Source organism: Sphaeramia orbicularis, chromosome 20 (genome assembly GCF_902148855.1).
Source record: "Sphaeramia orbicularis chromosome 20, fSphaOr1.1, whole genome shotgun sequence".
NCBI classification, from domain to species: domain Eukaryota; kingdom Metazoa; phylum Chordata; class Actinopteri; order Kurtiformes; family Apogonidae; genus Sphaeramia; species Sphaeramia orbicularis.
Window position 1 is genome coordinate 26515738 of NC_043976.1, and position 25686 is coordinate 26541423.

General features: G+C 36.8%; 1 protein-coding gene across 5 annotated transcripts in view; it reads left to right on the forward strand.

The window, feature by feature from the left end:
• Positions 1-25686, forward strand: part of rnf152 (ring finger protein 152) — an 84646-nt gene that overhangs the window by 51412 nt on the left and 7548 nt on the right. For 4 of the 5 annotated variants that reach the window (XM_030123512.1, XM_030123511.1, XM_030123509.1 and 1 more), the window contains one exon: positions 8684-8774. The exons of the other annotated variant lie outside the window; for it this stretch is intronic. The gene's annotated coding sequence lies outside the window, so the exon portion shown is untranslated. The remainder of the gene's footprint in view (positions 1-8683; positions 8775-25686) is intronic. 5 annotated transcript variants of the gene reach the window in all.

Below are 25686 nucleotides of genomic sequence, written 5' to 3' on the forward strand. Positions count from 1 at the left end.
CTGTGAGGTGTTCAAAAACACTCAGTAAATTACAGTGTTTGCCCCGCCCCCCTTCACTGGTCTCCTTCAATCTAAAATGTTTCAAACCGAAGACTAAACGTACTGAAAACGTACCGAACTGAAATGTTTCTGTACCGTTACACCCCTAATGTCTAAGTATTGTTTTTCACGATCACGCGCCCCATATTAGAAGATGACAGTTGACCTACAGTGATTCCTTCCATTTCTTTAGAGCCGTTGCTTGCTCTCACCATGTTTATTTTGGTCTTCCCCCAAATCTCGCCCTCATTTTCAAAAATGACGTCTCATCTCTACTCGGCTTTTTTCGAGTCATAAACAAACATTGAAGTGCAATTTTCAAACCATGACAGTGATGTTTAATTGGGCGTTTCATCACGTCTTATTGCATTTCTCAGATAAATAAGTACTTGTACTGATGTATTGGGAGACTTTTCACATAATGTATTTTTTGACCAGATGTGTGATGAAAGTCATATGCTGCTTTGAGGTAAATTAAGTTTATAACTGAAGTTGTTCGGGCTGGTCAATTTCATGACAGATTAAAGCCTCTGCATCTGTTACGTCCAGTATTGTCCACACAAACAATGGTTTGTCCAAAATTTTATAGGGGGTTTTAGTTGTTTTTATGCTTTGTTGTATGGACAGAGATACAGTATTTTGAGATTTTTTTAAACTCAGAGGAAGAATATATATGCTAGTGTGGACAGGTCATTAAAGGGCAACTATTCCCTTAGTCAGAGTCCAATTCCACCCACTGCATGATTGTGAAAACTGCAACAAAATCAGAAAGAAGCTAAAAATGTAGTGCAGGTGTGGATGTGAGAGAGGAGTAGTTCAGGGACATCTGTAAAGCATAGAATGATAAGACACCTGTGCAGAACCATATGAGGCTCTGAAAGGGTAAGTTTGAGTTTACCACCTAACAAAAGCCCTCCTAAAGATCAATGTCTATTTACATGTGTGCTACATTTAATATTTTCAAAGCTTTTCAAAGCTGTTGTACGGTCTTTTCCAACAAGGAACTGAAGCCTTTTAAACTGACCAGAATTCAGTGACAAAAAGAGTGATTCTGTAGCTTGTGTTTTTTGTGGCACTGTCATGTTTTAATATGTTATTTCAGATTCAAAACAAGACACAAATAACTTATCGATTTTACAAGGCAAAATCACTGTCCTTATGTGAGTCTGGTGGTTCTCAAAAGAGTAAGAAAAGAGTTTCAATTCAGTTCGTAAAATGAAGGAGTTTTGGCAAAATCTGTTGTGTGGTGACTTGTTTCATGACCATTTCATTCATGACTTTCCTGTATCATCAATATGTGAAGGATCTAGAAAGATTTTAAACAGGAAGTGGTATGTTGACTTGTTTTCACCCATAAAATACTTTTTTTTTTTGCATTTATTTATTTATTTCAAACATGCAAAGAGACAAAATAAAACAAAACAAAGCAAATTAAGACAAAAACAAAACATTTAAATGGACAGAATCTATCTTCAAGCACATACAAGTCAGAATATTGCATGGTTGAAAAGGAGTAGGAAGAAGTATGAACTTGCATACTTTACTTGCATACTTTTATACAGTGAATTTGTTAATTTTTTTTTTTTTTTTAAATTTTCTATCACTCGTATTGAGATGTTTCCAACAAATAAGTCATTTAATTATATTTACAGCTCAAAATTATAGTGTTTAGTGTCACATTAGAATTATGTTGGTTAAATTGTTGCACTATGATGACAAAATCTAACTTAAAATTAAATTTTTTACGTCTTTTTGCAGCACTGGCATCTGCACAAACTGGCCAAGATTAGTCTTGCTTTGTGTGTGCAGTGATAGACGCTTATATCCTCTTAATGCAGTTGATCACAGATCGAAGCTTAATTGTTTACTCTCTGTGCAGGTTCTTTTGTCCCTTTAATGACTGTTTACACTGCATGGATTACAGAACACAGCCTATCACTGACAGAGAATACTGCATGCTCTTCCAGCTGCTTCAGCTTTCTATTGCTAAGCAACATCATACGTTTCATCAAACTCCAGCATTTTTGTCGCACTTCAAACTCCTCGACTCCTTTCATGTAATTCAGATATTCCCAAGTTTAATTGTCATTTTAATTGCATGAAATGTAAAGTGGCTGTTACGCATTAGGTTTAGTGAGTGTAGAAGGGTCGATGGCTCCGACGTAATCAGGGCTAATGGCTGAGCATCAGTGCAAAAGGAAATAATCAGCCATTAAAATGTGACTTGAACAAGAGAGAGATTAATTAATGATGCTGAAAGCAGCTAATGAATAATACAGAAGTTGTGCATTTTTGGAGAGGGACATTTGCGAGATTTGATTTGAGAGTACAACAATCTGCTTTTCTTGGTTTAAAGGTGATGTTTGGAGGAAAATTGTTGTTTTCTAAGAGCATTGTTCAACATCATGCATGTTTGTATCTATTTTTCATAAAATACTTGCATGCAGGCTGAATAAAAAAACACAAAAAGCTCCTATGTAACGTGGAATTTGGAGAAAAATTGAGGTCCGATGATGCTCCTGTGGTATATTTTTTTCCACTGTCACCTTTCGCATATGGGATATTGTAATATTTTTGCATTTTAATACCCTTTTCTATGTTTTTGACAGTGTGAGAGCAGTTTTTATAGGTCAGATTTGTTTGTGTTTACCTGTAATTAACATTTCAAAGTGTCAACCTAGACGCTGTAGCGTTTAAGAAAATAGCTTAAATAGCAAGAAAAATTTCTCAGGGGCTAAGGTGATGTCTTGTTTTTGTCCAATAAATCATCTCAGTTGATGATGTTTTTGCAGGAAAATGATTGTTAACGGCTGTTAAATAAATGCAGCCCAGTAAAAGCACATTATTTGCCTCTGGAGGTAAGCAGATTAGAAGTATGAAGTGAAGTGTTAGTGGAGAATTGTACAAGTTGTTGTAGCGTGTAACATGCATCAGAGCAAACAGGTGTGTCGGACCATGTAATGATGAGATGACTCCAGAAAAACCAGTTTAGACATGTGTTTACTGCCTCAGATGTTTGTGTTAGTAGACAGAGGTGGGTTTGTATGGAACTGGTCAGCATATGTTCTCTATCTAAAAGCTGGAATAATGCTTTCTCTTTCTCCGTGCATCATGATAAAGCAGACCAACCCATTCCAGTGTGGGTGAGTTGCCTTCTGTTTCTCTTATTAACACCACCATCACCCTAAGGGGAGTCAAGGGGTATTGTTTTTGGTTTGTTTCTTTGTTTGTTAACACTCTAGCAGCAAAACTGTTGGTTGAATTCATACCAAATTGGGGTTATACATTACCAGTGACCCAAAATATATTTCATTACATTTTGGGAAACATAGGTCAAACTTAAAATTTTTTATGAATTTTTTAATATCTTTTTTTTCCCATTTACTTATAATGGGCAAAATTTTACATGTCTGTAGCATCAAAACTATTTGTTGCATTCATACCAAATTTAGTCTACAGATTGCCAAAGACCCAGAATAGATTTGGCTACATTTTGAGAAAGGTAGGTCAAAGTTAAAATTTTTTATGAATTTTTAAATTGTTTTTTCTTCTTCCATTTACTTATAATAGGCGAAATTTCACATCTATAAAAACATCAATTTTGTTTCAATTTACTTCAGCCTTGGCACATATATAGAGGCAGTTGATATGCTGACTTAAGCACACGCATAGACATAATAACATCAGATGGATCGATGCCAAAATAAGCTACAATACATGCGAGGGGTGGGGTTTGTTGTGCCTGGCACCACTTGTTGACATTGTTTCACATATACATACATTGGTTTTCCTGTGCAGATGACCAGACAAATGGTGTATTCTGTGTATTGTGTGCAGAAATATGAGCATTTATATTGTTGTTGGAATCTGTGGGTAGCTTTGTGACGCAGCTGTAAGGACAGTTTGTGCTCTTTTCTTCCTGCCAGGACTAAAATATCCGTGTAGGTTTTGGTAGGAGTCATATTTTGGGGGTGCCAGTTCTTTGTGGTATTGTTTACCTAAGGTGTCTAGTCATTTCTGAAGTATGCCAGATATCTACATTCCTCTTCCACATTCTTTTTGCTATTTCCATACACACATTAAAGTCGTGTTCTGCCTTTTAAAGCTTCATATTAAGAAGTCAGGTCATGTATCCAACTGGAAATTCACTGCTGTGCCTTAAAAAGCACATGCTACCATTTCTATGCACACTGTTCCTGATTTGGTTGCAAAACTATCCTTTAACCTGCAGGTGCCAAACATACAGCCCATGGGCCAAAACCGGCCCACCAAAGGGTCCAATCCGGTTCGTGGAATGACAAAATTTCAGTGAAGATATTAACAATTAAGGATGTTAAAATCATTTTAGTTCAGGTTTGTGGATCAGATCAGTAAAATACTATCATAATAACCTATAAATAATAACAACTATAAATTTTCTCTTTATTTTAGTGTAAAAAGTAAAATTACATGAAATTGTTCATACTTGCAAACTATGATTTCACAAAAAATGTGAATCTGAGCAAATTTGAACGACATGATATGTCCTAAGAGAAATAAATATCATTTGACCCATATTCTGCCTGTTTTTAAATGTCTTTGTAGATACATTGTGATCTGTAAGTTGTAATGAACATGTGTAAATGAAAAACCGAGGAATAATATTGTTAGAGTTGCTCTTATTTTTCTGAAGACATTTCAGGTTTTTCATGTTATTCACATTTTTAAGGAAACTTTTGTAAATATAATTACATTTCATGATATAATATTTACTTTTTTCACTCTAAAACATAGATAAAAACTTCAGAGCTGACATTTTTTATAGGTTATTATGTTATTATTTTACCGGTCTGGCCCCCTGGAGATCATATAGAACTAAACTGAGTTTAACACCCCTGCTTTAACCTGTTACTTCAGCACATGTATGCACCATTTGGACTGCTTGATAATTGAGACTTTATTTGGAACAAAGTTGGTAGAAATCATTCAGAGAGAACTTTATCAGAAGAAAAGTTCATCCTGATTTTTCTCCGACTGTTCTACTGATTCTCTGCATTTTGACAATTTAGTTTGAGTCTTAAAAACCATAAAAACCATGTGTGCATGTCTCTGTGTAGGACCAGAACATATTCCCTGTCTCATTTGTTTGCCATAATTAACATGTCAAAGTTCTAGCAAAGACACTGCGATGTTAATGGTGACAAGGTGACGTGAAACAGTTTGAGGGCATCTCTAAAAATGTGCTTTGCCGCCACCTCATCACTTCTGCCTCCTCCGGTCTCTTCCCAGAGATCCTCAGAGCAAGGTTTTGACAAAACAGCAGCGATATGACAACTTGTGTCTCCTAGCAACATGCTAGATCTCATGTCTGTGGTTCAAATTGACTGATAGACTCTTAAAAGCGTTACCTTGCAGCGTTGCCGTAAGTGCGATAGATGTGCAAGATTCTACGGGTTGCTCAGAAGACGATACGCGTGATGAATGCCTAATGGGATGTTTTTGTGCACAGAGCTGAACGGTTTATTATTTCCTCTTCCCCGAACGTTTACATGCTGAGCTTCTAAAAAAAAGACTCAAGCTGCGTCTCTTTTCACTCCTGCAATGAAAATACACTACGGATACACACACTTGCATGCTCACACAAACTCCTGCTGTGCAATGCGCTGATGTGTGAGCGATCTAACACTCAGTCTGACGAACAGGGGCCCTTCGACTGAGATAAAAATCAAGTCAAGGTGAGGACTTTATCATCACTGTACCGTTGTGTAAGACAACAACACAGTGGAAGTCCCTGATTTAAACAAGGAAAAATCAGAACAATTAAAAGACAAAGAGCAAATGTAAATCCACGGGGAAAAAGTCCTAAAAGATACAAATCGATGCACAAATTAAACAACACAATAAATTATAAAGAAGTGTTGCAGTGGATATATTGCATAGTTTTGTCAGTGGAGAATAACATAAACTAGACATAAGTATATTTTCTGAAGGAAATGTAGTCCCATGTGCTTACCTGCTGCGTATATTTTGACAAAAGTTATATTGTTCCACATTGCATTTCTATGAACAAGTTTATTATAAAAAAACATTTGCTATAACTTTGCAATAAGGATGCAACAATTACCAGTATAACTATAAAACGTGGTAAAATAGTATTACCGTTTAAGTTGTAGATATCAAAAAAATCATGTTCCCACTCAAAAAAAAAAAAAAACACTCAGGAATCGATAGGAGAATTAATAAGGAATTGGATTGGTAAGCAGAATCGACAATGGCATTGATATTGATAAACTCCTATTAATTCCCACCCCTAATGCAGATATGTTTTATGACCATACAGTGCCATCTTTAATGCACATTTGTATGTTTGATGTTTGCATGTTAATATTTTAATGTTTCTGTCAACAGAAAGTACATTGAGTGTGTTATTTTATTTGTTTTTTTTTTTTTTTTCAAAATACAACAAGTACCTTTTGAACATTTTGAGCACATTTCAACAATACCGTGATAATGATGATAACTGATAATTGCGGTCACAATAACTGTGATATGAAATTTTCATATCGTTACATCTCTACAGCGCAACAGCACGACAGGAAAGAGAAAAATATGGATCAGCTGAATTATTGACACTGTTTTTTCAACACCCAAATTTACAAATTACATACGATTAGTAGCAGAATTTTTAATTTGCATGAATATATTACATAGTTTCGTCAGCGGAGAATAACAAAAATAATATCTGTGTGTATCCGTGCATCTGTGACTATATTACAGTGATTATATTATGTTATAATTTTATCTCACTATAATGTTTCATCTATTTATATAAATTTTTTTTGACTTTTTACTCCATCATTTCAATTTTAGGCTATGATTGCAGCTTTTATTCCACAATTTTGACTTAATGACTCAGTGTTTTAACCTTTTTCTCAGACTTTTTACTGTTAGAAATCAGCCATATTATATGCTAACATCTGCACCCTTTTGGATTTAACTCAGCAAAGTACTTCAGATCCTTCCATTATATAATTAATGCAGACATTCTGGAGGCAGCGTTATGATCTGAGGTTGCTTCATTTGGTCGGGTCTAGGTTTGTTAATGTCATATGTCCATAAGATGAGGTCAGCTGAATCTGAATATACTGAATGACCAGATCTGAACATCACAGGTTTTTTTCTTTGCTGATGACATAGGCGTATTTTAAGATGACAATGTCAGGATTCATCAGGATCAGACTGTGAAAGAGTGGTTCACGGAGCATGAGACATCATTTTCACACATGGATTGGCCACCAGAGTCCATACCTGAACCCCGCTGAGAATCTAAGGATGTGACAGAGAAGATGTTACACAGTGGTCTAACTCCATCAACAATACAAGATCTTGGAGGAAAATAAATAAAACTACTACAGATTCCAAAATAAATTGTGTGATTTTATTGTGGCAAGCATTGTGTAGCATAAAACATACCATGGAGAATGTATCCTGAAGGGTGGTTCAATGAAATATTGTGATTTTTTTTTTGGGCCTGACAGTATATATTCTATATAATTCATGTGTTACTAGATACTGCGATGTATTGACTGTATTTTATGTGACTCAAAATTGACCAAATTTTTAATAGAAACAAGAAAATTTGGCATTAAATTCAGGATTATTGCTATTATTTTTCAGATTAACTTCCACTAACCTACATATTTTCCATCAAACAACTGTTCAGTTCCAACATGGGTGTAATGTATGTATTTGTAGTTGAACTGGTTGAACTTGTAACCTGTATCTGTTATGTTACTGACCATGGCAGGCCTGCAGCGTTTTGATGACGTTCTTATAATATCCCATAAATCCTGGCTGAGGTCAGAGAGAGTCCAAAAACTCACATCAGCAAAACAAATCAGCATCCCCCTCTGCTCTTTGATGAAAGACGTCTCTACACTGAGAAATTGTGCAATTTTCAAAGCAGATGAAAGAGGTGAATGCTGTGATTTCAGCAGCCGGAGGCTTGATCTTCATCTACAGATTCCAATAAAGATCCACGAGGTCTGAGAAAAAGGCAAAACACGGGAGCTCTGCCCAAACTTCAAACACACTGACAATTTTAATTAAGCTAATCTGTGGCGACGCTGCTTATAAACATCCATGTATATGAAGATCATCTGTGAAAGCTGTTAATAGTGTTCTATTAAATCATAAAATAAAAAAGAATTCACTGAAAAGTACTTAAGAAACGTATGTCTTCAAAACATATCGTAAGTGAAGTGAAAGTGGTCTCTGAAGGCTCATAACTTTTACAGTGGGCCATAATGTGCTTTTTTCTTTTAAAGCCAGGAATCATTTTGTTAGAGTAGGTTTCATTTCTGGAAATGGAGTATAGCTCGCTGCAGAATGAGACACATTGAGTCACTTATTAAATAACAGAGTTCACCACAGTGTGGGTGATAAAAGCTAAGGACAGGCCTCGGGGTTCTAAAAAGACATTTGAGAATCAGACTTTTATGGGAAAGCGCTTGTGCAGCCAGTTGGGGTTTGTCTGCCCTGCTGAATCTACCAAGGCATCGGGGTTTGTGCCTCTTAAATCTGAGAGGAAGCGGTAAATAAGAGTCATTCCTGCAGAAGCCGTATCTGAAAAGAGATTTAATGTGCTTTTTTTTTTCCTTTCCAGTTGGTGTGACGCAGCAGGCGGCGAACGCACTCCCAACCCGTTCCCCAGACTGAGTATAAGATCATTCACACATCAGCGACATCCACAGCAGGTGCGTGTGTGTATGTGTGCGTATGTTTGTTCATGCTTATGTTAAGTGTCTATGTAGGAGAAGCAAAAATGAGGCACAGCTTGAGTTTTAAGAAGCTCAGCAGGTAAATATTGGGCAAAGATGGAGATGAAATTTTCTCCCGCACTCCTCCAGATTCATCACATTCACCTTTTGCTATAATGACGATTAATATACAGACCTCTGAGAATAAACAACTTGATTAACATAGAAGTGGTAATAAGTGAAAACCGGCCAAATTTCATGTCTCTTTACAACAATAGGGCTGATTTATGAAGTTCCTGACCAGTTTACTCTACTGTCCTGTGTGCACAATGCAAAATAAGGGATAAGAACTGAAAGATTTTATTCATACCAGTGTCAATATTGATTTTTCTTATTACTAGTGATGCCCTTATTTATTCAGAAGCAGTTTTCTCCGTGGAAAAACCCAGACAGCTAGCTTTAGATAGAAGAGTTTCTTTTCTTTGAGCTATTTTACAGTAAAATCTGCTCCGGCTGCTTGCATGGCACTAATGTTATTAGAATTTTTAGGATATTTACCCACAGAAACAGAAACACTGCACAGTTTTATGAGTGTTAAACAAGTCTGTTACATATATGATGTTTCAGCATATTACACATGTTCTACCCTTACTATCAAACAATTCTGATCCACTTTTCCCAAGTCAATGATCTTGTTTTTATGAGTGGTTAAATAATCCTTTCAAGTATTAAGCAATTTCTCACTTTTAAAAATCTGGACTCTGTTTTTGACGCCTTCAGAACTAGTCACTGAGATTACTGAATCCTTTCCTTCTGGCATCAGAAAGAAAAACACTCTCCCAACTCCAGTTCATCCAAAATTGCTGCCAAAATTTTAACTCAAGCTAGGAAATGCTTTAGATCAGTCCTTGCTTCTTTACATGTTCTTTTTTAATTACATGTTGTGGTTAGAATGATTTTTAACCCATAAAGACCCACACATTCATTACCGACCAAAACCATTTAATGATCAAAACTGTTTAATACCTGTTGATCCATTAATCCTATCAATACATGTAAGTAATTGGTATAAAATACAGTTTGTCATCTTTTCATGATCATCAGATATGACCCATTTCGATGTTCAGAGGCTCTGTAGTGAATGTGGAAACACTGTCATCTTCTACAACACTGATTCACCAGTAAAACCCATGGAGTTGGGTCAATGACAGTAGATGGACACACTGGGTTTATGTTCAAATAATGACAGATTTGACTGAAAAAGACAATTTTTCTTTGGTTTTCTCTGTTTCTGATCTAATAACCCTCAACTTTAATCTGAGTGTATATGAACATCTTCATGATCAGTAAATTAAATACAGGAAAATAACTGATTAATAGTGATAAAATACAAAATACAGAGGATAATATTATAAATAAATGGTGATAAATTACTTGAGAAAGGTTAGATATAGAGAAAATGTAATTTGGGAACTGACACAGAAGTAGCGCTGGGTCTTTATGGGTTAAAACAATATTGATTATTGACTACAACTGTTTTTCTCCAAATGTAACCTTTCTTGGGTCATCACTGTTTAATGTAATATTATCCTCTGTATTTTGCATTTTTCACTGAAAATCAGGTGTTTTCCTATATTTCATTTACTGACCGTGTAGATCATAAAAGCTCAGAGTAAATTCAAAGATTACAAGAAAAGCACTCAGAGAGCGCAGACCTCTGCCAAGGCAGATCTGCCCCCCACCCCTGATCACCACCAAAATTGTATCATTTCTTCCTTGTGCAAGTATCAACATTTCCTGAAAATTTCATGAAAATCCATCCATAACTTTTTGAGTTATCTTGCTAACAAACAAACATGCAAACACGCACGCAAACACGCACCCAAACACACAAAGCAAAGCCATCACAATACCTCCTGGTGGAGGAAAATGGCTTTTTAGGCAAAATATATCATTAAGTGGACACAAAACAAGCATCTACCTCTACTGTCATTTGTTAAACTACATAGGTTTTACTGGTGAATCAATGTAGTAGAAGATGATGGTGTTTCCACGTTCACTACATTCACTGAACATGGCTGAAAAGTTGTGAAACTGAATTTCACCTCAGTTATTTTAAGGCGTTGATAGGATTACTGGTTCAAAAGCCCATAAAAGATAATTTTATGGACTTTACAGCTAGCACATTTATTACTTTTCTTGATGAAATGAAGCCATGCTTTGGACCGTCTCTTCCTTTTCACCATGACTCCTTTCTGCTGCCAGTTTCCAAGCAGCGTAGACATGAGAGTTTGACATTACTTTCTGAAAAACTTGGCTTCAATAAAAAAAAAAAAAAAAAAAAAAAAAGATAAGTTCAAAGGCATAGGATTCAGATTGATTGAGCAATTTGAAAAGATCGTTTTTGACCTTTATTTGATAGTTTGGTCTCGAAAAATAGGGAACAAAAGGGATAGAATACAGACGTGACATGTAGGGAATGGTCTACCAGAGGAGAGTGGACAATTTGGAGTCTGTTTTAGATTATCATCCATAAAAAGGAGTGAGATATATTATTTCTACTTTCAAATATTTTAAATTAAATCTTTAAAAATTTTAAAGAATGACCTAAAATTATCACTAGAGTGTTTTGAATAAAGAGCGTTGAAGTTCTGTCAAAGATGCCAATGTATTGGATTATAGAGAATATAGTCACACTGATGGGCTGGTGTATTTATTTGAGGGCGTAATGAGTCAAATTGCTGGTCTCATGGGAGGAGAATCACTAAGGAACAACTGGTAGAGCTAAAGTGATAAAAGCTAGAATCACTGTTGTTTTCACCAACTCTAAATGAAAAGAATGGAGTTTGATGCTGAAATGGCAGCGTTTTTTCTAGGCTTATGAAGGTATGACGTTATTATGTGATTTTATTATCTTTGCTAAGTTGTTGTTTGTTGATCTACAGTTCAGACTAAACTGTGACAGCTCTGACCTTGTTTGGATGATTCCAAACAGATCTTTAGTTTAACTATTATCAACACAAACTGTACAGAAAACAAGGTGATTTGTGGTTTTACTGTCTAAAAACAGAGTGAAGCTAACAGAGCTATAATGTAAATGTAATGCAGCTGGCACATGAAAATTATGGATCACAGTGTTATTCTGAGCGACCGGCAAAATAACCAAATTTAAGTTTTATTTTGAAGAAGAAAAATTGATGATACCATAATGTATGTGTGTGTAAACGATGAGCTTTGGACTTTATTCAGTGAGTGATACAGTCTGTTGATACATAGTGTTGATTCACTGGTGGTTTTAGCAGGCCTAAGTGTGTTCTGGTACGTGACTTCCCCCTGCTTTTGAGATTTTGGAATATTAATACTACATAGAACCTTATAACCTTGAATGTAAAAGTGCCACAGAAAACATAATCATCCATTACCTCTGTATGTTAATAGACATGCTCCCATAGTACAAATGAAACTACTGTTATGCTTTGAAGAGGTTGTTTTTCACTACCATACTTTGAAGTTACATGAAATGAAAATATAAAGGTAAAGAACACTTCCTGAGTATGCTCTGCACCTCTGCTGTCAAATAGATAATACAGTCAGCAGGGCTCCTTTGTGTTTTTTCTGGCTGCATTTGCTGTTCTAAGTCCAGAACAGTGCTCCTGTAGTCAAATATTGGCTTTGGAGAATGAAACCAAGTACCAGGAGAAATGTCCTGGATGAACACCGCCGTCCTCTCCTCTCCTCTGGATGGGCTGCATCCCAGCGGTGCAGGAGTTACTGTGGCGGTCGGTCACGCTCGGGCAGAGATGTGGGGGCTGAAGCTCATCCAGCAGCCTCGCCATGCCAGCTCTGACGTTCGCTGGCTCGTCAAGCTGGAAATTGCCATAATGTGTCCTGCAGTGGTCGGCTGCACAGGCCTCTGTCAGGGCTCCATCTGCGCTGCACACGCACAATGCAACACACGACACAGTTGGTGGCGGTGCATACATAGACATGTGCACGAAATACATCACCGTAAAAAATAAATAAATAAATCACGACCTAAAGTGTGTGGGCATCCATTCTGTTGATTCCCCTCCAAACCCATGAAGCTACAAGGTGTAAACTCCTCTACATAAGAAATTAGCTTCCCTAAAAACAGGATTAGATCATTTCAGGGGTAGATAAAATATTAACTGCATGCAATTATTACGATGTGTTTCTGTTTTTCTGTATCTTCATCTTCATGGCTAAAATTGAACTATTGATGACTGATTAATCCCAGCATTTGCTGCAATGTCATACATTTCACTCAGTTTAACTCAAGGTAAAAAAAAAATGCAATTTTTTTGTCTAAATTTGGACAAACTTTCAGCCTGTTCACTGAATCTGCATTATTAACTCATAAAGACCCAAACCTCCGTTGGCAACCAAAACCATCTACTAATCTAAAATGTTTAGTAACTTCTGATCCACTAATCCTATCACTCTATGTAAATAATAGGTGTAAAATGCAGTTTGTCATCTTTTCATGATCATAAGTTATGACCCATTTGGCTCTGTAGTTACCGTGGGAACACCATCATCTTCTACAACATTGATTCACCAGTAAAACCCATGGAGTTGGATCAATGACAGTAGATGGACACATTTGGTTTTATGGCCAGTTATTGATATCTTTGCCTAAAAAGTCACTTTTTCTTGAGTTTTCTCTGTTTTTGATATAATAACCCTTACCTTTATTCTGAGTTTTAATGAACATTTACATGATCAGTAAATTAAATATAGGGAAATACAGGGTGTCCCATTAGTCTCCATACATAGGAAAAATAAACGTTTCTTGACATAAACCATTTTTATTTATATAATATGCTCTATATGACTGCCATTTTGTCGGGAACACATTTCAATGCGTGTCCTCCACTGCTGAAGAACTATAAAGAAGAAATATAAAGAAATACATGTTAGAACCATATGTATTATGTCTCCTATGTATGGAGACTTATGGGACACCCTGTACATGATTTACACTGAAAAAACGCAATATAAGGAAGATAATATTGCAATCACTGGTGATAAATCACTGTAAAATTCATTTGGGAACTGCCACAACAATAGCACTGGGTCTTTATGGGTTAATGTCTTTATTTTGTGATCAGCATGCATGTCAAAAAGAAAAGAGTAGTTTACCCATTGGATTTACCAAACAACCTGAGCCAAATGACTTGAATGTCATTAATGTAGCAACCAACGCAGTGACTGGATATGGAGACATCTTCTGAGTGATGCTTTATCCTGATTGGCTGAGCGGTCTGAGCAAGGGCTTGTATCATAAGCCAAAAAACAAAAAATTATAATAACTAGTGCTAGCAGTGGTAAATGGTGGAGGTGTGTTTTTGTGTGAAGAAACAGTGAAAACAACATTCATAAAGGACTTGATCTCTTAACTCATAGAAAATACAACATTATTATTCAGCATATTTTCTATCAGCAGTAAAAGGAAGCAATAGATTTGTAATTATTCTAATAAATCATCATGTTAGAAGGAATAATGATGAAACAAGCTAAATTAAAAGCTTTACTCCTGTTATATCTTCTGTTTTTGTCCACAAAAAGTAAAGAATTGCACTTCATTGAAAGCTGTGATTCACACACTGCTAAACTTTCAGTCCTAATGATCCATTTGGTCCAGACTCCGACTTGTGTGTAACAACAACCTTCTCTCAAGGACAGACTGTTCTCCGTCCTTCTCGCCTGTGCAGGATGGAGAATGAAACCTATATGAAAAATGGGCAGCAGTTTGTGTTAATTGATGAGTTCTAGATTAACACGCAGGCTGACTGAAGCGTAAAAACCAGGCGGTGAAGTAGCGGCTGTTGCCCTTTAGCCTCAGCGGTTCCTGCAGGACTACTTTAGCTGGTAAATGTACTCTGGAGGAGTTGTTGACTCACATCCAAATTTTCGGAGTGTGAGGAAAGCGACACAAACGCTGGCTCAGCACATAGTCATGACTTAGTAGAAGGACACATTACATCTGTGCTCGGCTGCAAAAATCTGAAGCCTGACAAACATTAAGATTTATCCAGTGCTACCGCTTTCATCTGCTGATTAAATGTTTCCACCACAAGTTCATACTTCAATATGTACATGCACAAAACACAAAACAAACACATACATCACAGCGCAATGCATTTATCTTTAGCATCCATGAATAGAGCAGCAGACTGCAAATGGAACTGTAGTTTTCCTATTAGTTTCTCTAGTGTTTAACCCTTTATCAGGCAAGTGACTATTTTTGGTAATTTCCACATACATTACAAGTAGGTCGGGGTAAAAAAAATAGATTTGATCGATTTTGGATCGATTTCTTTGTAATTTTGCGGAATCGATTAATGGTGGATGAGATTGATTTTTCAGAGCAGGACCGCGAGTACATGACCCAGAAACCGCCGACGCAGAAGCATGGCCGGCTCCGTCTCACGAGGTTCTGTAGCGGGAGGAACGCGGAGGAAGGGTGGGGAAAACCCCTCTGTGAGAGTTCCTCCCGGCCTCAAATTCGAACCCGCAGTGCGAAGGAACTGGCCAGCAGAGGCGGGTCGCAGATGGCGGTCGTTCTAGAAATATTAACTTCAATGACCTGTGGCTGAGTGCGGAGTTGGAGGAATAGTAAAGCGGAAATCACAAAGCTCCGCCCACCCTCCCCCTCCAGTGAGTTTCTTGTACCAAGGGCCCTACATGAGTCTGTTTCAGGGGGGCCAAATTGGTTGAAGTGCCCGAAGGTGAAAGTAATGTGCCTCAAGGCTGGAAGCACCAGGTATAAAACAGAATAAAGGTGACGAGGAAGTCCGTTTTGAGCCACTGGAGAAACATGGACATGTTTCTGCCCTGTTCATTATTTCAGAGAAGATTCAGCTATTTACTGCTGAAATGTTCAATTTATTTCCTTTCTGATATCAATATTGATTCTGTGTTGCATGGCTGCAGTAGTCAAATAATCAAGTTACAATTCAAAATTGTACTTTGGTATCAATAAATGAATCTGAATCAATCAATACTGAATCGAATCGCAATTAATCGATTCAGAACCTTATGAATTGAAATCAAATCGATTAAGGAAATTGGCCATGATACCTAGCCCTAATTACAAGACAGTGACCGCAACAGTTACAGTGAGGACAGTGAGTCAACAATCTCAGGTCCAATGTGGTCTACAGGGTCTGCAAGGTCCACCTCTGCATGAACAGTGAGTATACCTGTTTTGTTAGGTACCATGAAGTAATGGGACTAATGTAAGGAATGTTCTAAAAGTGATGTTCTAATGTTCTAAAATACATGTTCCTTTCACATTACATGGGTTTTTCATGTATTTTTTATATTTACTTCATGGATTTTTGTTTGTTTTTTTGCCACTTATGGGTAAAGAACCAAATATGGTAACCAAGGTTATTATGGAAAACTAACAAAATGACGAAAAGAAGAATTAAAAAAAAAAAACATTTTCGTTAAGTGAAATAAATAAAAAGTGTAATGAAAGGTTTTTAATATTTGGGGCAACACGGTGGTGCACTCGTGCCTCGCAGCAACAAGGTCCTGGGTTTGATTCCAACACCAGTCGATGGGGGGTTGGACCTTTCTGTGTGGAGTTTGCACGTTCTCCCTGTGTCTGCGTGGGTTCTCTCCAGGTACTCCCACCATCCAAACACATGCACTGATAGGTTAACTGGTTAATCTAAATTGCCCATAGGTGTGAATGTGAGACTGATTGTTTGTCTGTGTCAGCCCTGCGATGAACTGGTGACATGTCCAGGGTGTACCCCAGCTTTGCCCATAAGTAGCTGGGATAGGCTCCAGTGACCCCCGTGACCCTAGTGAGGATAAAGTGGGTTCAGAAAATGAATGAAATAAAAGAAAAAACAATAACTAACTGAAACTGTATTGCGTGTTTACAAAACTAACTAAAATGTGTAAAAGTTATGGATAAAATTCCCTTCATTTTCATCTTTGTCAGTGTTGGATTGATATGAAATCCATTTATTTTGCTTGAGCAAGTTTAGCTGGCGGCACCATACGGCACTGCACGGTCCGTCACTTGTTGTTTAGAGTCGGCTTCTCATCCCCACTCTACCTGGCAACATGGAGACTAAAGTTGGGAGAAAGCCGCAGAGTCCTGTATGGGATTTCTTTGAATATGACGGCGAGAAAGATAAAAGATATGAAAAAACTAAAACTGAACTAGAACTAAGCATTTAGAAAAAAACAAAAACTAATAAAAATTAGCAAACCTGCTCTAAAAACTAATTAAAACTAACTGAATGATAGAAAATAAGTTCAAAACTAAATAAAATTAAACTATAAATAAAAATAAAAAACTATTATTACCTTAATGGTAACTTCATTGACCTTGATTTTCTACATAACAGTAAAAAAATGTTAAAATTTTCACAAAGTAAAAAGTCTTACGTCCTCCAATAACACACTAAGGTTGATATTTTGAATTTCAGAGCATTTGTATGAGTTTCCTGTAGAGGGTTAAGGGGAGTTTGGAAGTAAAACCTGTTAATTGAAGTGGTCTTCACACCTGCACTGTTAAGTCCAGTTAAATTGGACCCCAGTGTGGTTTTTTTTTGTCCTTGGTGTGATTGGCTCTAGCAGGTGTGAACACAGTAATTGCACTCAGGTGTAGATAAAAACAACCAGAGGAGGCGGACTGGCTCTTGTTATTTAACAGAAAATGTTTTGTGAAGGGGAACAGCTCAGGTGTCTTATATCTGGTTTCCTTTTTTTTTTTTTTAACTGAAAAACATGTGTAGACTGATTGCTTGTGCATTTTGCTGCAACAGCTTTATAATTTTTCCTCATATATTATTGAATATTTACTGATTAATTTTCTTTTGGCAGATGACTGGGTGACACATTAAAGTTGCGATGCTTGATAGTTTGTTGACATTGTTGTGCAGAAATTACAGTTACTTTTAAGCATATTGGTGGAGGAAAACTAGAAAATAAGATTATTCTACCCATTCTACCCAGTAATGCTTGTGCTTCTCAGGTGCTTTCAGGCAGATATGGGAGTTGAATATGCGATCAATATAATCTGTCCACATGACCTTCATTTTACAAAATATCCCACTATCACCACAAAAATATCACATCACATTAAAAATCTACAACAAACTGGTCAAAATGCATGGATGAACCATTGTGTTTGGCAAACTTAAACTGTGAACACTGTGAAATTCAGACAATAATATTGGCTGTAGCAGATACAGAAGGTTTAGTTTTGTCATGGAGCTGAGTAGGAGTGGTAAATTAAGTCATTTTATAAGTTTTTAAAGGGTTGGTTTTGGTTTTTGTAGCAATTTTTGCCAGAAAACTTGTAGTAGATGTATATTTCCCTGGCCATGACACACTTTGTTAAAGCTGTATTTGTGGATTTTCTGCAAAGTGTATTTTTCCTCTTGTCCTCACATACATTTTTTTATGCTTTCCAAAGTGTAGATTTTTACAAACTCTGGTCTATGTGTATCCTTGTGTTCAGGGAAAATGGAATGATTGGAAAACTATGGCATCGCACCACATTTTGTTCACGTCTGTAAACGTTTTTTAATAAAACTGCGCCTGAAACCTCAAGTCCAGCTGTATAAAACAGTTTATGTCCTGCAGTAGATCAAAGTCAGCACAGATACCTTCAGGAAACAGACTGGACAAATGGACATTGGGTGTTATGGACAAAGCCACATCATGTAAAGAATACATTTAGGGTTAAGTTTAGCCTATAAATGTTGTTGTCACTCACCTTCATGATAGATTAAAGTTTCTGCATCTTCTCCATCTTTGTCTGCACTTTTCTGTTGTGTAGATGGGAATGTTTTATAAAATTAAGGTCATTTGGACCGATTTTTTTTTTTTTTTTTTTTTTACAATGGTGGAAGAAAATCTGAGTAGTGTTTTTGGCTTTTCCTTTGTGGTTCTATGTGAATGCTTGGAAAAGTGGCCTCTGTATTTCACAATAAAGTGAAATAGAATCAGGTTCATCTATATTGCTATTAAGTCTTTTTCAGTGTTTCCCCTAGAAATTCTTGTTGTAGTGGTGCTGTGTCGGTAACTGAGCAACACTAGGGGGATCCGAGGGCATACTCCCCTGGAGGAAAATTTTGCAAAATAACCCTTTAAATTGTGACTTCTGGTGAGTTTTGTGGAAAGAAATTGACAAATTGCAACTTGGCAATCAGCAGATTCAAGTTATCTTGAACTAGTTACCTCATTTAAGTACCATCCAAACCAGTTACCTCAGAATAAAAGTTGACAGCTTGAAGTTCTTTAGCTGTTTTCAGACCAGCCAGCCCGGTGTCAGAGCCGGTTCCACATCAGTTAGACTGGGAATTGAAGTGCTTGCCCATGAACCGCCTGCGTTCATTGCTACTGTTTTGTCCCTCAACGCTTACTGTGTTGCAGCTATTCAGGTGCATAAAACCAACTCACCTTTCTGGCTGTCCCGCAGCTGTTTTCAATGAATGACTTACCTGCTGGGGGCGTGGTTATTTTACAAATGTTTGTTCATTGACTTTTTTTGTCTGTATGTGTAAAAGCAAAGTAAAACAAATAGAAATGGAACTCAACTCTCTGTCTTCCTTAAAACAAATAATGTCATGCAAAATACCGTAGATGTAGTTGGACTGATGCATGATGGGATAGGTTGTAGGAGAAAAACCGCATGTCTGCAAGTGAATGTACAAGTGGCAATAAAGATGACACAGAACTCTCAAAAGATGGTTTTTGTTTAATGCAACACAGAACATTACAGCTCAGTTTCTCTGCCAAATTTTCACTTCCCAAATGCTCTGACTTTCAGTGTGAACACGTCGGCTGGTTCAAGATTAGGTGTGGGAACCAGCACCAGCATGGTTCTCCGTTGGTCTGAAAACGCTGTTACAGTATGCGCCTTCTGTTCCATTCTATATGGATTCCAGATAGTTTGCTTCAGTAGCGTAGACAGAGAGGGTAGGGAGGGAGAAGGTTGTGTTATGATGCCTAAAACAATAGCCAAGTTGGTTAACTAGTGGCTAACAACTTCTAATAAAATTTAGCACATCACGCTACTTCAAAGTCAGTGTTTGTTTTTTTTTTTGTTTTTTTTTTGCTGTGGTGCTGAGAGGTCAGCAGTGGTGCAGCACCGCTGCAGGATGTATATAAGGGAAACCCTGCTTTTTATTTGGACAGAGATTATAAAGCAGCCGAAGGAAGGTGTTTATTGTCAGAATCTGGTGTTTTTTCCTATGACTTCGGCTCCTGCAGCTTTAAGGTGACATGAAATATGGCATCAGATTTTGTGTGGAAGTTAATGGATGCTTTGATATGAGTTTGTTGTAAAATCCAGCCCCACCAGGCCAGACAGACCGCGGTGCACTTGGTGATACTTCAGCTGGTATTGCCTCAGAAACCCTTTAAATTTCAGGTTAATGCTCTGCACCTGCTTTATGGGAACACATGTACTATAATAAACCTAATACACACACTTTATATAAAGAGTTTGAAGACACAGTGCATCACCACGCTGACATTTCTCTGCTCCCAAACACCTCGGGGTCCTGCAGATTAACAAGCCTCTCCTCCATGCTGTTCACAGCCCACCCCCTGCTGTCGCTGCTCCCAGGTAGTTTATTATATCAGCAGAGTTCATGTCGAGCTGGGTGGAGCTGTGTGTCGGTGCATGCGTGTACTTCTGGCTGTGGCGGTTATTTTTAACTTCAGTCTGCACTTTCTCCTCTGCTGATTGTGTGCAGGGGCCCTGAGGAAACGTGTGTGTTTTCTGTTGGTTACTCCCGGTGGACCACAGGCATGCCGGGGTGGTGGAGGCCGCTGCACGGTCACTTTATATCATTACTAAATCATACAGTGTGTCCTTCGAGGGGATAATACATGCAATGTCTTCAGTGTCTGTCTGAGTGAACCAAAGTAATATCTCATAAACTAAATGTTATTTTGTCTTAGATTAACAAAGATGATAGCTGCCATAAAAACCTGTAATGAATCACAGCACGATGATAAATGTTGAAATGTAATAAGTAATACATTGTTATATAAAATATGCAATGCAGCTATTTTAATGACGTAAACTAATGTAATTTATTTTTTACAATTAATACTATAAATGTACCTCTGCACCCGATTTAAGAAGACAATTGTTGAAATTTTAGCATTAAAAGTCATTCATGTCTGAAGATGTGGCCAATCGCTTCAGTGTCGTCATCTGCAGGACTGAAACGAATGATTTATTACATTATTGATTATTTTCTCAATTACTTGATTAGTTGTTTGGGTAATAAAATATCAGAAAATGTTGAAAGATGTTAGTCAATGTTTCTGAAAGTCCTTAAAATCTTGTTTAGTCCTTAAAAAATTACTCAAACTGATGAATTAATAATGAATAAAAAGAAAAATAGCTGTAGTTGTAATTTAATAGTTGATCATATATGAACCAAGTAATCACTGCAGATCTAACTGGCTGTTAAATTCTTCATATAACATTTTTTATCTGAATTTTTGTACAAACCCCTTCATAATCACCAATATTGCACTCGGTATTATTCCTTTCAACCCTAATATGAGGAAGTTTTGGGTTGATTTATCTCCATATATTGGAGTGTCCTTTTGGATGTGGAATTTTTTTTTGCCTACTTATGTTTGAAGTGAAGTCTGTCTATATGCATAATGTGGCTATGAAGTGGACAGAGTTTATATTTGATACATACATTTTTTGTGTTTTGTGCAGGATTGCTTAGAATTTATTTTGACGTGTAAGATTTGTTAAGGTACTTTGAGGAACTGACACGGGACTTTGTGATCAGTAGAAAAAGGTGGGGTAAGGGGATGGGAGTATATAAGTTGTACTTCATCCTGCTCTTTTTCAAATGTGTTTTTTTTTTAATTTTTCCTTGTTGGTTTTGGGTTTTTTGATATTTGGAAAAAATATTACATGTACATTTATTTTGTATTTATTTATGTAACAGTGTTTATACACAGAGCACGCTGCAGTGAAAGCACGTAGCTATAGAATGTGCACCAATGTACACCTTTAGTTTGTGTTGTTTGTGTTTTATTAGAAATTGCAGACCATGAACTAAGTGCTATCTTTAGATATTGGGCTGATATTGTAAAGAAAAACAAAATGAAAATAAAAGCCAGTGCAGTTGAATAAATGTGCAGACTTCTCTGTTCCGTGTAATTATGGAGCTGGATGTCTCTGCATTCCTTTCTTTCTTTCTTTAGTTAGTTAGTGTGTGTAGCTGTGTGTGATTAAGCTGGCCTAGACTAGAAGATAATTGGCTCTGTTTTGGTTCTGATTCACTAACAAATAAAAAATGACAAATAACTAGCAATAAAACTTTATTTCTGACTCACCTCCAGCTCCTGCTGCAAAACTTATAAGCTGTGCTGAGTCTGTTTTCTCAGCCATGGCTTCATCTACTGTTTCTTGGTTTGCATTTTTCAACACTGCAAATCAGAGCATACAACCATCTGAGTCTTTGGTCCAGCATCTGCTGTGGTCGTTAATTAAAATATTAAAAAATTAGATACGTCTGTCATGGTGTCCCACAGCTGATGTTGTCAAGTTCCTCAAAGTTGACAGCCTTGCAGGTGGTGCACATCATTTATTTATCATGCATCACTTACTCACATAGACACTATTTACATCAGGTATTAATGTGCAATATGTGACAGGATGACTTACATTAATGCAAATTGAGCACAAGCATGATCAGCAGGACCACATCTGCAAGTGGCCACATTTCAGCAAAGTGCTGATTAATATCTGTACAGGTGATGAATATGAAAAACAATTTGTTTTATTTGCATGTATGCACATATATTATATATATATATATATATATATATATATATATATATATATATATATATATAGTAATGTGTGCTATGTAGTAATGCTAATTGCTAATACTAGGTTCTGTGTGTGTATTAGGATGAGTAAAATGCAGAGACCCAGTTTCCCTAAGGGGATAATAAAGCAAGTTAACCTTTATTCTACTCTTTGCAGGTCATGCAGCCTAATGAATTTGGTTATTCAGATAAAAACATTCATAAATACAAAAATGGATCATCTCATCGTACAGGCATAGGTCATAGGTCACATACATGATGCTGTTAATGTTATTGATGTTAATGTTAGGTGTAAATGCTTCATAAAGTCTTAAATTTCTCAAAAATGGTCTCCAGACTTGATAAAATTTTAATGTACAAGCTGCTTGTATGAGATGCACAACCATCGTCTCTAAAAGTTTATCACTTTTATTTCCCAGTTATGACTCTTGACAGGACAAGACTTGTTCAGGACAGTGGTGGTTTCTTGCTGCTGCTGGACAGTTTGGGGGTTTTGTTGTCTTTCTATGTAGGTGTGACGGAAAGTGGGTCAGTGGAAAGCCAGGTTGCCCTGGTTACAGCTCAGTTGAACTGATAAATCATATTGTTAAGTTGCAGCCGTGGTTTCTCCCCCAGCATCCTGTTGTTTCTTGACCTCAGAGAGAGCTCCTCGAGAGCAGACGTGTTATTCGCATCAGATTCAAAGAAAAATGACTTGCAGCGTTCATGTTGTCATTGTTACCCTGAATGATCCCCTCCTCCTCCTCAGTCAAGCCTGCAGGACACTGGCACTGAGAGCACAACTGCAACAAAAAACTAACAATAAATGTTACAGTTAACAGTATATTAATCCAAAATATAGAACAACATTGTGTGTTTTCCTTATTGGGAGTGATCTTTGCCATTTTATTGATCATACGAGTTCATTTCTATGCTTTTGATTCAACTCAGTGCACTTTTGCTCCTCATGTAAATATACTGTAGAGCTCCGTTGTAGCTTTGACAGTTGGAGGAGTTGGGAAGGGAAAAGCCGGAGGGGGAAAAAATAAGAAAGCAGCTGAAAAGTATGTAGAATTGATGTAAAGTAGAAGAGGAAAGGCTTTTGAGTCGGTAGGGAAGAGGAAACGAGGCAGCAGAGACGGTTTGAGTGTATGGGAATATTGAGTCACAAAGCATTTATGTCAGATCAAAGCTAATCCTTATCTTTGGGGAGAGGATTCAGCAATACCCTGGGATGTCTTGTCCTCTCAAGGGCAGGTCTCCTTGTCCGTCTCCCTCTGCTCATCTTCCCATTCCTCCAATAAACTAAGAGGGTTTTTCTGCGCTTTTATTACTCAACATTGACTCGTGTGGCGAAACTAGGTCAACTAAGGCAGGCAGGAGTTGAGGGTCTGGCCTCAGGACCTGGCTACAGAGGGAGTGTTTTGCCCCTGGGGGCCGGTGGTGGAGCTGCTGAGGGCTGAGGAGGGAGACGTGGGGTGAAGTGGATGATGGTGACGAACTCAGATAGGTTGATTGGACTGAACAGTTGAGCAGACATTACTCGGCTGATTTTCTTTACTGTCTGACGTAGGGGTGTATGAAAATATCGGTTCTGCAATATATCGCGATATTTCCTTCCACATTACTGTATCGATATTAAAAAGTACTGTATCGATATTTTTAGGTGTTTATTCAAATGCAGATATTGTAGAGGTACTTTTTTTTCTTTTTTGTTTATATTTTATCTATTATTTTTTAATGCAGTTTTATTAAATAATGTTAGTTCCTTTGTTGGAATTACACGAAAATAATGTTATGATGTTATGAACTAATAGAATATGAACATTTTAACAGGATCTTAAACTGTAATGTCTGTAAAACATAATTTAAGTTTTAACACAGGAATATTTAGCAATATAGCATCAGATCCTGTTGAGATCAAATAAAAATGTGTTTAGTGTTTGTGCATATTTCTAGTGTAATTCAGTTCTTCTGGGAAATAATCATTATAATATAATGATTATGATGATTATAATATAATAATCAAACAAAAAATTGCCTTTTTAACAGTATCATGATATATCGTGATATATTGTATCATGATCCTAGTATTGTGATTTGTATCGTATCGCCAGATTCTTGCCAGTATACATCCCTAATCTGATGTGGTTTCTTAAAAGAGATCTGTCTATAAAATATTTCTCTGTGGAAGCAAATAAAGAGTGTTTGGGAGTAGATACATTAATACAGTTGTATTGTGTTACTGAAAAATATATTGTTAAATAAAGTGATTACAAAGGGTTACATTCCATTATATTCTTTTCACTAAGCCCTTATTTGTAGAATATAACATTAGGTCTGTACTCTCCAGGAATGAATTCTTCTGTCAGATTTCCAGACAATATCGGTCACCAAAACCATGGGGACATATTAAAGTGAGTTTGGCTCACAGGGAAATGTCTAGACGGTCTCCATTCATGTGGCCATGAGCTGTCGAATTTTGGGCAAATTTTGGTTCTTGTTCGACTTTGCAGTGTCCCTCAAACAAGGGATGGACATTCAACGACATTTACCAGAAATAGGGTTAAAAAAGAAAAACGGTTTAACATTTCTGTTCTTTTGATAGAAGTTAAATAATTGTCTGGATTGCCTGGTAAAAACGCCTGTTTTTAAGGCTTTTCTGCTTTATTTGTATTTATGCATTTGTAATTATTTGTATTTTGTATTTTATTTATTGTCTTTTGTTATTATAACCTTTATTTAACCGGGAAAAAAAGCTCATTGAGATTAAAAATCTCTTTTTCAAAAGTGTCCTGGCCAAGGCAGCAGCAGCAGAAGTTACACAAAATGGAAATCACAGCCATACATCCACACTAATACACATAAACATAATGAAAGTCAGTACTAAAAACAAACTTAAAACTGATAAGAGCATACATATAAAACATCACCATATGCTGTACAGTGTGCTTGGGTTCCATGAAAGTGATTTCAAATAAAATGTATTATTATTAGAATGTATTGCACTGAAATACTAATTATTGTGAATCTCTAACCTTCCCTGAACACTTCCAGT